Raw genomic sequence first — 7557 nt, 5'->3', positions numbered from 1 at the left:
TGTTCTGCATCCTACTTCGATGAGGAGCAACTAGGGGCTTAAAAACTCCTGAACTAGACCATAAAAGGTGCAATTATTGGTCTCTCCCCATTCAAAGCAAAGGAGTGTCAATAAAGCAAAGACACAAGGAAAGAATTAGTCCAAAGGATGAATGGACCACATGAATGCCAACCTTCATGACCCTGAGACCAGAGGAGCTAGATGGTGCCCGGCTATCCCTGCCATCCGCTCTGAAAGGGATCACAGTGGAAACTCCAGGGTTGTTGTTAGGTGCCAGCTAGTCAATTCCAACTCATAGCGACCCTATGCACAACAGAATGAAACACTGCCAGGTTCTGCACTGCTCTCACAATCATTGTTGTGTCTGAACTCATTGGTGCTGCCATTGTGCCAATCCATCCTGTTGGGGGTCTTCTTCTTCATTGACCCTCCACTTTTTCTAGCATGATGTCCTTTACCAGGGACTGGTCCCTCTAATAAGATGTCCTAAATATCAGAGTGGGAACAGCGGGAACAAGATGTAGAACAAAACTCAAAATTACAAAAGAGACCATGCTCACTGGTGAGCTGGAGACTGGTGGGATTCCCAAGGCTAAGGTTCAAGCCCGGAACAATCTCATGGCTCAATTTCAACCAAACAATAAGTGGATCTATAAGGTAAAGAATAAAACCAGGCAAGTACACACTCCTTAGAACAATCAATCAAGCGAAATCAAAAGGGCAGCATTTGCCCACAGATAAAGCTCTCAGAAGGTAGGAAGGGTTAGGACAGGAGGACAAATGGAAATGGGAAACACAGGAAGAAAGTAGGAAGAGCTCTGTTATATTTTGAGGGTTGCAATCAATATCACAAAAGAAAATGTGTATGAACAGTTGAATGGAAAACTAATTTGCTCTGTAGACTTTCACCCAAATCACCCATATAAATAGTTAAAAAAAAAAAATAAAAAGTCAAATGGCAAGCAATAATAGTAAAAGAAGATATTTTATCTTTGTAAAATAGATCAAAGGTAGTGAGAAAAAATACTGAACTTTTAGATATAAAAAGAATGCATGTTATCTCTTTAAATCATCATCAAGAACGGCATGAAGCCAGACTTCATTTCTTCAGCAAAGAGGGGATCGAAGCACAGAAAACTGAAATAATTTTGCCTAAAGTCATATCGTTCTTGGGACGTAAGATGGTCTGACTTCTTAAGTCTCCCATTTTGAACCAACCATTCTCCAGATGAGCATGAACACCAGGAAGCAATTCCTGCCCCATACTAACTGCTAAGTTCTGAGCAGGTCAATCTCTTATAGATTCCATCTTTGACTTGATGTCATTACCTTGTTTGGAAGATGAAGCATTCCCTTTTCCATCATTTCCTAGAAAATAAATTACATTGTAATGATTAGAGAAACAGCATGTGTAAGGAAACATTTGTCCTACTGTACTGGTAGACCCATGTCCAGTCATAACCTTATCTTATCTAAGTTTTTGTTTTGTTCTGTTTACAAATTGAAGGTGTGCGGCCGTCCTATGTCTACCAAGTCTATGGCGCCATTTTTCCAATGGCAAGTGTTCACTTTGTGTCTCTGTCACATTTTGGTAACCTACTAATACTTCAGTCCTGGTGAGGCACTGTAGGATAAGCACTGGACTGCAAGGCTGGTTTGAACTGCAAGGTTGGCGGTTCAAACTCACCAGTCACTCCTTAGAAATCCTCCACAGGGTTGTTATGAGTCAGAACCCACTCAATGACACTTAACAACAACAAATTCTTTCCTAATGTTGTTGCACATTTAATCAACTGCAAACAAACAAAACAAAAACAACCCCTCTGCCTTCCTATCTACCCACTTACCTACCTACCTACTTACCTAGCTATTTTGTCTACTTACCTGCCTGTCTACCTATCTACCTATAGCTTACTGGAATATCTCTCTACATACCTATTGTTGTTGGTGTTGTTAAGTGTTATTGAAGTGGTTCTGACTCAGGAATCCTGTATACAGTTTCTGAGGAGCAGCTGGTGAGTTTCAAGCACTTTCTTTGTAATTCAAATGGAACCTTAGGTCCAGTGCTTATCCTACAACATTACACCAGGACTGTCTCTCTATATATATCTACATCTTTATCTATCTATCTATCTATCTATCTATCTATCTATCTATCTATCTATCTATCATCTATCTATCTATATCTATATCTACATCTCTATCTATCTATCTATCTATCTCTACATCTCTATCTATCTATCTATCTATCTATCTATCTATCTATATCTATATCTACATCTTTATCTATCTATCTATATATTTATCTATCTATATCTACATCTTTATCTATCTATCTATCTATATCTATATCTTTATCTATCTATCTATATCTATATCTACATCTTTATCTATCTATCTATCTATATATCTATCTATCTATCTCTATCTATCTATATCTATCTATCTATCTATATCTATATCTATATATTGTTGTTAAGTGCCATCAAGTCAGTTCTGACCCATAGCGACCATGTATAGGGTTTCCAAGGAGCTGCTGGTGAGCTTGAACCATGGACCTTGAAGTTCAAACAACTTTTCAGTCTGACGAATTAGCCCACAGCGCCACACCAGGACTCCATATGTGTGTATACACACACACACACACATATATATATATGTATGTACTGTTATTAAGTGCCATCAAGTCGGTTCCAACCCATAGTGACCCTATATAGGGTTTCTGAGGAGCAGCTGGTGAGCTGGAACCGCCGACCTTTCGGTTCAAACCAACTTTGCAGCCCAGCGCATTAACCCATAGCTGTTGTTAAGTGCCATGGAGTCAGTTCCGACTCACAGAGACCCTGTGTAGGGTTTCTGAGGAGCAGCTGAAGGGTTTGAACCACTGACCTTGTGGTGAGCAATCCAGTGCTTTTATCTCACAGCGCCATACCAGTTGCACTAATGCCATGGACTCGGTTCCAACTCCTTGTGATTCAAGTTGACCTCGTCACACCAGGACTATCCATATATGTGTGTGGTGTTGTTGTGTGCTGTCAAGTTGGTTCCAGCTCTGTGCTCAGCAAAGTGAAACCCTGCCAGGTCCTGAGCTATTCTCACAATTGTCCTGTTTGGGCACACCGTTTCCGCCACTGGGTCAATCCATCTTGTCAGGGGTCGTCCTCTTTCTCACTGGCCCTCTGCTTTTCCAAGCATAATGTGCCTGTCCAAGGACTGCTGTATATATATTGTTGTTAACTGCCATTGAGTCTGTACCAACTCTTAGCAATCCTTTATAGGGTTTCTGAGGCTTTAAAGGTTTGAGGAAGCACAAAGCCTCATGTTTTATTTAGAGTGGCTGCTAAGCTCAAACCACCAACCTTGTGGTTCACAGTCCAGCACTTATCTTGTGGAGCCACCACGCTCCAATATATGTATGTGTGCATTTGTGTGTGTATGTATATGTGTGTATATGTATGTGTATATACGTGTATGCATCAATGGGCTCAAACGTGGCAACAATTGTGAGGTGGGCCCAGGATTGGGCATTGTTTCATTCTGCTGTGCATAAGGTCGCTGTGAGTCGGTACCAACTTGATGGCATCTAACAACAACAACATACATGTGTATATGTATGTATATGTGTATGTATAGTGTATGTAGAGATGTGTGTAGAGATGTGTGTATATGTATATAAGTGTGTACATGTGCATGCATATATGTGTGTGTGCATATGTGTACATATGTGTGTACATATATGTGTGTTGTTGTTTTTGTTGTTGTTAATTGCCGTCGAGTCGATTCCGACCCATAGTGACCCTGTATAGGGTTTCCAAGGAGCAGCTGGTGAGCTTGAACCACCAACCTTGCAGTTCAAATGGTTTTTCAGTCTGGCTCATTAGCACACAGTGCCACACCAGGACTCCTATATATGTGTGTATATATGTGTATATGTGTATGCATATATGTGTGTGTGCGCACATGCACATGTGTGTATGTGCATGTGTGTATGTATATGGTGTGTGTATGTATATATGCATGTACATGCATGTGTATATATGTATGTGCACATATGTATGCATGCCAGTGTGTGTGTGTGTGTGTATACACATGTGTCTATGTATATATGCGTGTGCATGTGCATGCAGATGTGTGTACATGTGTGCATACGTGTGTATATGTGTGTGCATGTATGTGTGTGTATGTCTATGTATATATACCTGTCTGGAATAAAACAATTTCTTAATTCCTAGCTGAGAGCAACAAAGGGGCAGAGGTTTTGTACTAAGACCTACTTGAGTTCTAGCACTGGATCTCCCACTTGGTAGTAGGTTACTCATTGGTTCAATGAGAGAAAGCAGGTGGTGGTTGTTGTTAGGTCCCATTGAGATGGTTCTGATTCACAGCAATACCACACACAACAGAACACAACACAGCCGGGTCCTACACCCTCCTCACAATTGTCCCTGTGTTGGAGCCCATTGCTGCAGCCACTGGGTTGATAATATGTCCAAAGTAGCTCAGATTTTCTTCTTCCTAGTCTATGTTAGTCTGGAAGCTCCGCTGAAACCTGCCCTCCATGGGGGACCCTGCCGGTTCTTAACATACTGGTGGCATGGCTTCCTGTGTCGAAGGAACATGCAAATCACCACATTAGGACACACTTACAGGTGAGTGGTGGAGAGGAGGCAGGAGAGAGAAGATAGTTCCTAACGTGAAGTTAGATAATGATGGAAAATACTGTCTTCAGCACACTGAGTGCAGAATCTGACTCCCTTTGTAGGATGAGATTGTAGTTACCATGACTATTCAACATATCGCCCATGCTGAGCTCGACGTATCGCCCACGCTGAGCTCAGACCCTGCCAGAGCTCCACCCTTATTCACTCGGATTTCTTTTTGTCAACTTTGTCAAACATTCTAGATCATAAGTCCTTTAACTTTCCAAAAACAGCATTTCATCTCTTTGTTGGGGAACTGCCTCCAAGAATTCAAAGTAATTTTTGGATTCAAGCATTCCAGGGCCATCCCTTTCCCAATGCCTGCGGTCTGTGAGAATGAAACAGGGGCACTATGAAATGGGGTCACCGAAAAGCTTTGCGCTTAGCCTAGTGTTGCTGGTGTGGCGCTGTAGGATCAACACTGGACCGCAAGGCAGGTTTGAACCTCAAGGTCGGCAATTCAAACTCACCAGCTGCTCCTTGGAAACCCTACACAGGATTGCTATGAGTCAGAACCAACTCGACGGCACTTAACAAATGACAACAGTGATGCTGTAGGGTAAAACACTAGACCACAAGGTGGGTTTGAACTGCAAGGTTGCCTTGAGCACTATGCTTTTCTAAGAATTACTTATATTGGATCAAACTGACGGCAGGAGCTTGAAAGATGAGCTAGGAATTGCCTCAGTTCTCTGGTGCAGCTGTAACAAAAATACCATAAGTGGAGGGCTTCAGCAAACAGAAATATATCCTCCCATAATTTAAGAGGTTAGAAGTCCAAATTCAGAGCATTCGATCCGAAGGAAGGTCTTTGTCTCCTCTCAGCATCTGCAGTCCCAGAATGTCTTGAAGATCTCCTTGTGTCTTGGTATTAATCGTTCCCTGGATCTAGAAGGTTCACAGCTCAGGGACTCCAGGTCCAAAGAACACACTCCACTCCTGACTCAACTTTCCTGGTGGTAGTGGGTTCCTCTCTCTGCTCCCTTCTCTCTCCTTTCATCTTTCGTAAGATAGAAGATGTTACGGGTCACACCCCTCACATTGGATCAGTGTCATGATGGGATTAAAGGTGTATGGCAGACCACCTTTAACCCTCTTATTGGTTGATCAAATCGTATCACATCATGGAGATCACCACATCCCATCATCACATAACTGAGGATCATGGTCCAGCCAAGCTGACACGTGTTTTGGGGAAACACAATTCAATCCATGACAGGAATCTTAGAGGGTTTGTGTTGATGGAAGAGAAGCAACTCAGAAAAAGGGTGAGAAAAGCTCCCCACCTTGAAGAGAGTGATCAGTGTCATTGGATTGTACATGCAGAGACTGAAGAATTGGTGCATGCTTTGGTGTATAGATTCTCAGCAACAACAAAAAAAAAGGGGGGGGGGGGGGAGTCCTTATGGAGCACAGTCCTATTCTGACACTCATGGGGTCACCATGAGTAGGAGTGGACTCAACAGACAACTGGGCTTGCCTTCCCAAGGTTTCCAGAATTAAAGGGCATCCATATCTCACACTTGTTTTGATCCGATAGATTCCTAGACCTGCTTCCTCAGTCCCCTGAAATGTAATTTTCACACTAATTCTTATCTAAGAGTTTGTGTCTGCCATCCCCTCCATACACGGAGTAGACAGGGATAGGCAACTTGGACACTGGCTACCGAAAAAGGGGGGAGGGGGGACTACAAAGGCAAGAAGTGACTGGCTTATAAGTTTTCAAGAGGGAAGCTAGATCCAGAGGGCATGGAGGAAGGTAGAATCTCCATTGAGTAGTATCCAATCTGTCTGGGCGAGGCTGATGAAAGGAGATGCGGATAGGTCTCTGGTGATACAATAGTGAATAATTGTTATCAGGACTGATTGTAAGGGTTGGAAATGTAAAGGTAGACATTTTATAGCAAGGAGGGGAGTGATTAACTTTGCAGTGTAGGAGCGGAGGTCCTGGGACCATGAAGGGAGAAGAGTGGAGAGCAGAACCCTACCCAGGGAAGCAGTGATGCCAGAGATGGAGGCAGAGATGATGATGTGGAGCGATGGAGCAGCTGGAGACTTTAGACCCAGAGAGGGAGAGGGGCTGTGTGCTGATGACCGGGAGGCAGGCTTGTAGTGTATACCCTTTGGTTGCTTGATGATACATGGAGGGGATTGTAAACATGACAATGTAACAATATACGATAAGATGAATATAAAGCTGATGTCCTCCCATGTAAACTATCACATAATTCACAATAAAACATTAAAAACAAAAACAAAAACTTTGTGTCTGGTGAAACCAAATCCAAACCCAACCCATTGTCATCAGGTCATAATGACCCTCTAGGATAAGAGAAGGACTGTCCCACAGGGTCTCAGGGCTGTAAGTCTATATGGAAGCAGTCTGCCACAGCTTTCTCCCAAGGAGTGGAGGGTGGGTTTAAGCAGCCCAGTGCTCGATCCACTGCATCACCAGGGCTCATTGGACTCATGAGAACCCCTTCATTGAAGCAGAGCAAGCAGGAAGTATCAACTTTGCCTTGTCCCTTCTATTCATCCTACATACAGCCCACAAATCCTTTTGCAGTTAGTCTTTAGAAATGAGAAGTGAATTCTTAATTGTCCTCTTCATGGTGTTCATTGTCAGGTGCCATCACAGTTCCACCTCACAGTGACCCGCATGTACAGCAAAACCAAACTCTGTCCAGTCCTACGCCATCCTCACAGTTGTTGAGTTTGAGACCACTCCCTGTTGCTGCCACCGTGCCAGTCCACCTGCTGAGGTAGTCTTCTTTCTCATTGACCCTTCACTTCATAGGTCCCACAACTACCTGAAATGGGCTCAGCCTTAATGGCCACATGTTGTTGTTGTTGTTGT

The sequence above is a fragment of the Chrysochloris asiatica genome, unplaced genomic scaffold (assembly GCF_000296735.1).
Source record: "Chrysochloris asiatica unplaced genomic scaffold, ChrAsi1.0 scaffold00116, whole genome shotgun sequence".
Taxonomy (NCBI): Eukaryota; Metazoa; Chordata; class Mammalia; order Afrosoricida; family Chrysochloridae; genus Chrysochloris; species Chrysochloris asiatica.
This window is presented reverse-complemented; position numbering follows the sequence as displayed.